This window comes from Schistocerca americana, chromosome 6 (assembly GCF_021461395.2).
Source record: "Schistocerca americana isolate TAMUIC-IGC-003095 chromosome 6, iqSchAmer2.1, whole genome shotgun sequence".
NCBI classification, from domain to species: domain Eukaryota; kingdom Metazoa; phylum Arthropoda; class Insecta; order Orthoptera; family Acrididae; genus Schistocerca; species Schistocerca americana.
The window spans coordinates 469538965-469546929 of NC_060124.1; the positions used below are offsets into that span (position 1 = coordinate 469538965).

Genomic DNA, 7965 nt, shown 5'->3' on the forward strand with positions numbered 1-7965 from the left:
CGACCGAGACTCGAACTCGGGACCTTTGCCTTTCGCGGGCAAGTGCTCTACCAACTGAGCTACCGAAGCACGACTCACGCCCGGTACCCACAGCTTTACTTCTGCCAGTATCTCCTCTCCTACCTTCCAAACTTTACAGAAGTTCTCCTGCGAATCTTGCAGAACTTCTGTGAAGTTTGGAAGGTAGGAGACGAGATACTGGCAGAAGTAAAGCTGTGGGTACCGGTCGTGAGTCGTGCTTCGGTAGCTCAGTTGGTAGAGCACTTGCCCGCGAAAGGCAAAGGTCCCGAGTTCGAATCTCGGTCGAGCACACAGTTTTAATCTGCCAGGAAGTTTCATATCAGCGCACACTCCGCTGCAGAGTGAAAATCTCATTCTGAAGCTCTGTTTTACTCAATGCCCAGGCGTATCAAGGCCGTTATTACGGCCAGAGGTGGTTGTTCTGGGTACTGATTTCTCAGGATCTATGCACCCAAATTCTCAGGATCTATGTACCCAAATTGCGTGAAAATGTAATCAAATGTCAGTTCTAGTATAGTATATTGGTCCAATGAATACCCGTTTATCATCTGCATTTCTTCTTGGTGTAGCAATTTTAATGGACAGTAGTGTAACTCCATGACTCTGTTTTAGGGTCGGATTCCCAAAAAGTACTATGCAGAGTATTTCTATGAATAATAAAATAAATAAATCGAACTAGTCTCATAATTAAGTTTTCGTATGAATCACTCAGAAATAGCCACCAAGCTTCCCGGAGAGTCAGTGGCGTCTGACTAACCTTGATGACACTGAGTTCCACCCTAACTGACATTATTATTATTGATTAAGAAAAACTACCGTGGATGTATTAGTACACATTTGTTGTGTCACAGTCGAGTACGTTGTTTTAGAACAGTATACTGTAGCTTTTAGCCTGATTTGTTGTTTTCTTTAACTTCAGGCAACCTCCTGATGTTATAAGAGAACGAAAACGGTTGTGGCACAAGAAATGTTTCTTAATGTAGATGTGGTGCTTTACATTATACATTAATTATTAACTACTTGTTAAATTTTATTAATATCCTGAATTAACATCTTCTTAATGTTTCAGCTATTAGTCTTACAGAACAAATAAATCGTATATAGTTTTAAGTATACAGGGTGTTACAAAAAGGTACTGCTAAACTTTCAGGAAACATTCCTTACACACAAAGAAAGAAAATATGTTATGTGGACATGTGTCCGGCAACGCTTACTTTCCATGTCAGAGCTCATTTTATTACTTCTCTTCAGATCACATTAATCATGGAATGGAAACACACAGCAACAGAACGTACCAGCGTGACTTCAAACCCTTTGTTACCGGAAATGTTCAAAATGTCCTCCGTTAGCGAGCATACATGCATCCACCCTCCGTCGCATGGAATCCCTGATGCGCTGATGCAGCCCTGGAGAATGGCGTATTGTACCACAGCCGTCCACAATACGAGCACGAAGAGTCTCTACATTTGGTGTCGGGGTTGCGTAGACAAGAGCTTTCAAATGCCCCCATAAATGAAAGTCAAGAGGGTTGAGGTCAGGAGAGCGTGGAGGCCATGGAATTGGTCCACCTCTACCAATCCATCGGTCACCGAATCTGTTGTTGAGAAGCGTACGAACACTTCGACTGAAATGTGCAGGAGCTCCATCGTGCATGAACCACATGTTGTGTCGTACTTGTAAAGGCACATGTTCTAGAAATCATGGCGGCGAATCGAGGACATACTGACGAAACTAAAATGAGCTCTAACATGGAAATTAAGCGTTTCCGGACACATGTCCACATAAAATCTTTTCTTTATTTGTGTGTGAGGAGTGTTTCCTGAAAGTTTGGCCGTACCTTTTTGTAACACCCTGTATATACATGAAATATTGAGCAGCTTCATCTGTTCAGCGTGGTGTTGGCACAATACTCCACGGAAAAAAAGTTATAAGATACAGGGGAACTTACTTCGCAAAATTCGGCGGATTATGAATTACATCAAAATATAATAATCCCTACAGCAAAATAGGCGTTGTTTTCTATGTACTAGCCTAAAAGTCAAAGAAAAAAACAACAGCCGCGCGGTATTAGCCGAGCGGTCTGGGGCGTTGCAGTCACGGACTGTGCGGTTGGTCCCGGCGGAGGTTCGAGTCCTCCCTCGGGCATGGATGTGTATGTTTGTCCTTAGGATAATTTAGGTTAAGTAGTGAGTAAGCTTAGGGACTGGTGACCGTAGCAGTTAAGTCCCATAAGATTTTTTTTTAAAAAGAAAAACAACAACAGCGATACATATTGTACTTCATGCATTGATTCGGCAGTAAGAGCTCGAAATTTCCACCTTCAGCATTGAAACAGGAGTCAGAGAACTATCAGACTACGTCACTTATTTGGCTCAAAACGACAACAGCATATTTCTTCACTAATTTCAAAGACACCAAACATTTCATGGAGTTTGGTTATCTTTTTGACTCTCTAACACGTCCAAACCACGAGTCAAATTAAAGTGGTCTGAAGCTAATATAGCAATTTAAGTAGTCTACGTGTGAATATATGTATGCTACTGACTTCCAAAGAGTGGGGCTTCCGACGAATTGCCGACATTCCTGCCCATACTAGCTGCCCGCATACATTGTTGTGATGTACTAATCCAGCAGCCAAATACACAACCATCCTGTGTTTCCGTACCTGCAGCTCCACCGAGATAATTTAATATCGGTAATCGTAACAACATGTCAAACTAGTTACACTTCAGTATCATATTACTCGTTCTGCTAGACCATGTATATCGATCGTAATCGGATTTCGTTCATATGAACGAATTAAACTCATTTGTTTGAAATGAATATTTAGTCGCCGTTAAATTGATTAAGCTTCAGGTCGCTGTCAGCGTTCACAAAGACTTCATTAAATGTACAGTTATTTAGAGTTCGAATGCAGGATACACTCGTAATTACAGAATTTAAAATTAATAAAACTAGTACGCGTCGGATGGTCTGACGACTGTAATAAAAACTATCTATGTCGCAATATATCGAAGACAATACTGCACCTCCCACAAGTGCCGATTTAGTCATTTACTGTGAGCCTTAGCCAACTTTTTGTTAACGTTATCTTCAGAAGTTTTTCATGTTTGGAGCTGCATCTTACATTCGTTACCGGTAAACGTGAAAAATTTTCACACCTCTAAAACCACGTGAGCAAGATGTATGAGACAGACGAAATACCCTCAGACTTCAAGAAGAATATAATAATTCCAATCCCAAAGAAAGCAGGTGTTGACAGATGTGAAAATTACCAAACTATCAGTTTAATAAGTCACAGCTGCAAAATACTAACGCGAATTCTTTACAGGCGAATGGAAAAACTGGTAGAAGCGGACCTCGGGGAAGATCAGTTTGGATTCCGTAGAAATGTTGGAACACGTGAGGCAATACTAACCTTACGACTTATCTTCGAAGAAAGTTTAAGGAAAGGCAAACCTACGTTTCTAGCATTTGTAGACTTAGAGAAAGCTTTTGACAATGTTGATTGGAATACTCTCTTTCAAATTCTGAAGGTGGCAGGGGTAAAATACAGGAAGCGAAAGGCTATTTACAATTTGTACAGAAACCAGATGGCAGTTATAAGAGTCGAGGGGCATGAAAGGGAAGCAGTGGTTGGGAAGGGAGTGAGACAGGGTTGTAGCCTATCCCCGATGTTATTCAATCTGTATATTGAGCAAGCAGTAAAGGAAACAAAAGAAAAATTCGTAGTAGGTATTAAAATTCATGGAGAAGAAATAAAAACTTTGAGGTTCGCCGATGACATTGTAATTCTGTCAGAGACAGCAAAGGACTTGGAAGAGCAGTTGAACGGAATGGACAGTGTCTTGAAAGGAGGATATAAGATGAACATCAACAAAAGCAAAACGAGGATAATGGAATGTAGTCAAATTAAATCGGGTGATGCTGAGGGAATTAGATTAGGAAATGAGACACTTAAAGTAGTAAAGGAGTTTTGCTATTTAGGGAGTAAAATAACTGATGATGGTCGAAGTAGAGAGGATATAAAATATAGACTGGCAATGGCAAGGAAAGTGTTTCTGAAGAAGAGAAATTTGTTAACATCGAGTATAGATTTAAGTGCCAGGAAGTCGTTTCTGAAAGTATTTGTATGGAGTGTAGCCATGTATGGAAGTGAAACATGGACGATAAATAGTTTGGATAAGAAGAGAATAGAAGCTTTCGAAATGTGGTGCTACAGAAGAATGCTGAAGATTAGATGAGTAGATCACATAACTAATGAGGAGGTATTGAATAGAATTGGGGAGAAGAGGAGTTTGTGGCACAACTTGACAAAAAGAAGGGAGCGGTTGGTAGGACATGTTTTGAGGCATCAAGGGATCACAAATTTAGCATTGGAGGGAAGCGTGGAAGGTAAAAATCGTAGAGGGAGACCAAGAGATGAATACACTAAGCAGATTCAAGAAAGATGTAGGTTGCAGTAAGTACTGGGAGATGAAGAAGCATGCACAGGATAGAGTAGCATGGAGAGCTGCATCAAACCAGGTTCGGGACTGAAGACCACAACAACAACAAAAACCACGTGTAGATCCAGAAGCAAGTGATTGAGTGAGCGGCTTATTGCGCTCTAATGGTCATGACCACGGTAGTGACTGTTCTTAGCATGAGTCACTGTAGACATCCCGATTATTGACCGCTCAACCGTCGTTCAGTGTTTTTGTCGTTGACACGAACGGGCTGGCGCTTTGGTTAAGACAATGGACTTGTGTTCAGAAGGACGCGATTCAAAAGCCGGCCCGGTCGCATCAGTGGGACTGTGTTGAGAATTTGGTTAACAGAAGTTAGTGGAAACAGTGACTCTTGATATTTTAGCCAAACGGCTGCTGAAGGTCAACAGTCCCTCGGCTACGTTTCCAGTGCTGAAGTCTGAAATGTTGCCTCACTACTGTCGCAGCAATAGCAAGTACGAAAACTACTGCAACGTAATGGCTAGCGCTATTATTATACCCTCTAATTTTCCTTCTAGGTTGCTATAGAAGACGAATTTTTATGTAACTACACCTATTTTGATACCTAAAGTAATTTTGTTTTAGTTTCCATTGTCATTTTACGACTCTGGAAACAGTAGTTCCTCTGCACGTTATGAAATTGTTTCTCTCAACATTTGTACGAGTATCGCGCTCAAATTACTAAGTTGACCAACGTTTAACCTACATAAAATAAAAATATAAAAGAGAATCATTTAGCTTTATTTAATATTAATGTCGATAACGGAAACGCCAAGAAAAACAAAGGTTTTTTCTTTTTAAATGAATCAAGTAATTAATAATTATCACGTGTTTCTATACCAAGAAGCCATAGGCTCGCTAAGAAACCTGGCAGCTGCTTTTGAGCGGGAGTAACGACCGGACATTCAACCCTACAATTCTTAAAATTCCCACTTCTCACTGTGATGAGCGCTTATAATCGGTGGGCCACTATGTTGTATGTCTGTAACCGAGTGAGAGTGTAAATGTTCGCCTTTACCGTTCTGCGACAAGAAGATGAGAATGTTATCAGAAGCCATACAGAAAGAAGGAAGAAATGTACCGTTGACGACCGGGTCGTTAGTGTCTGACCAGACGAAAATACTTTCGTCTAGCGCAACAGTAGGTTCTGGAAGAAGGCTCCTCGCACTAGAACACATGAAATACACTGAAGAGCCAAAGAAACTGGTACACCTGTCTAATATCGTGTAGGGCCCCAGCGAGCACGCAGAAGTGCCGCAACACGACTTGGCATGGACTCGATTAATTTCTGAACTAGTGCTGGAGGGAACTGACACCACGAATCCTGCAGGATTGTACATACATCCGTAAGACTACGAGGGGTGGAGATCTCTTCTGAACAGCAAGTTCAAAGGCATCCCAGTTATGCTCAATAACATTCATATCTGGGGAGTTTGGTGGCCAGCGGAAATGCTTAAACTCTCACGAGTGTCCCTGGAGCCACTCTGTAGCAATTCTGGACGTGTGGGGTGTCGCATTGCCCTCTTGGAACTGCCCAAGTCCGTCGGAATGCCGAATGGACATGAATGGATGCAGGTGATCAGACAAGATGCTTACATACGTGTCACTTGTCGGAGACTATCTAGACGTATCAGGTGTCCCATATCACTTCCACTGAAGTCCCACACCATAACAGAGTCTCTACCAGCTTGAAGAATCCCCTGCAGGGTCTATGGAGTCATGAGGTTGTCTTCATACCCATACACGTCCATCCACTCGATACAATTTGAAGCGAGACTCTTCCGACCAGGCAACATGTTTCAAGTTATCAACAGCCCAATGTTGGTGTTGACTGGCCCTGGCAAGACATAAAGCTTTGTGCCGTGCAGTCATCAAGGGTACACGGATGGGCCTTCGGCTCCGAAAGCCCATATTGATGATGTTTCGTTGAATGGTCAGTACGTTGACAATTGTTAATGGCCTCGCACTGAAATCTGCAGCAATTTGCGGAAGGGTTGCACTTCTGTCACGTTGAACGATACTCTTCAGTCATCATTGGTCCAGTTTTTGCAGGATCTTTTTCCAGCAGCAGCGATGTTGGAGATTTGATGTTTTACTGGATTCCTGATATTCAGGGTATACTAGTGGAATGGTCGTACGTGAAAATCCTCACTTCATCGCTACCTCGGAGATTTTGTGTCCCATCGCTCGTGCGCCGACTATAACACCACGTTCAAACTCACTTAAATCTTGATAAACTGTCATTGTAGCAGCAGTAACCGGTCTAACAACTGTGTCAGACACTTGTTCTCTTATATAGGCGTTGCCGACCGCTGCGTTGTATCCTGCCCGTTTACATATCTCTATATTTGACTACGCATGCCTACAGCAGTTTATTTGGCCCTTCAATGTATTAACTCAGTTTATGACATAACTTAAATATGACACAGACCTTTGTAACAGGATTGCTTGGTAAGTTATAATTATTGGCTATTAAAACATTGCTTGATAGATAGATTAACAAACTGTTCTCTTGCAGTACAATGTTCCACGTTTAAATGATGAAGTCTATCAGAAACTTTTAGTATCTTTTCGGTCTTATACTATGATGTTCACTCGCTCAGATGAGGTCTGCGACTGTGCGAGCTCTTACATCCTTGTCACTGTTTTGATATCAACCTGAGGGCACTGCAGAGCTGATATTGGAGGCGTGGTCTTCATTAGCGTCTCCTTTACGTCGTTGTGGATAGTAGCGAGGTAACACTAATGTCTCTGGTATCGATACGCCTTTCCGACTTTGGCATGGCACCACGATCTCTTGACGATATCACAATTACACAAGACCCACCAGCTCGGATAGTATGGGGAAGGACATCAGTGGTGTCTTCGTCAAAGGAAATATTCCCTCTGTTACAGAGGCGACGCAAATATAGTTTTGCGGACTGGTATTTGAACCTCTCTTCTACTGAATGTCCACCCCTTTAGCTGAAAGTCAGCGCGCCTTACTGCCATGCAGCAGTCTCCGGATTGATTTACACTGGGTCGGGAATATTTTTCTATTGGGGACTGAGTGTTGTGTTGTCCTCATCATCTTTCCTCATTATCGAGAAGCAAGTAGCCAGTTTGGCGTCAACTGAAAAGACTTGCAACTCGGCGGCCGAACTTCTCCAAGTGGGAACTTCCGGCCATCAGTAACATACGATCATTTCATTTCCTACCGAATGCGAGTCCAGTGCCTTACCATTGTAACGAGTCGATCTGTTCAAGCATATTACATCCTGTGGGGTACAATTTATATGCTCCCCTCAAAGCTAGATTGAACCTACGATAATCAGTTTTGAGCACTACGGCGTAATTAATAATAACAAACGGACTACTAGGAGATACAAAAATAGGAGGAGATCCAGTAGCAGAAGAGGGGGTAGAACCAGTTGGAATGTTCGTCACTGAGAGGAAAGTCCAACCAGAGTACTGA

At 42.2% G+C, this 7965-nt stretch overlaps 1 non-coding gene across 1 annotated transcript; it reads left to right on the forward strand.

Annotated features, from left to right (window-relative positions):
• Positions 1–236: 236 nt before the first annotated feature.
• Positions 237–311, forward strand: Trnas-cga. The gene has a single exon. It is a non-coding gene; the product is annotated as a tRNA-Ser (tRNA).
• Positions 312–7965: the final 7654 nt, after the last annotated feature.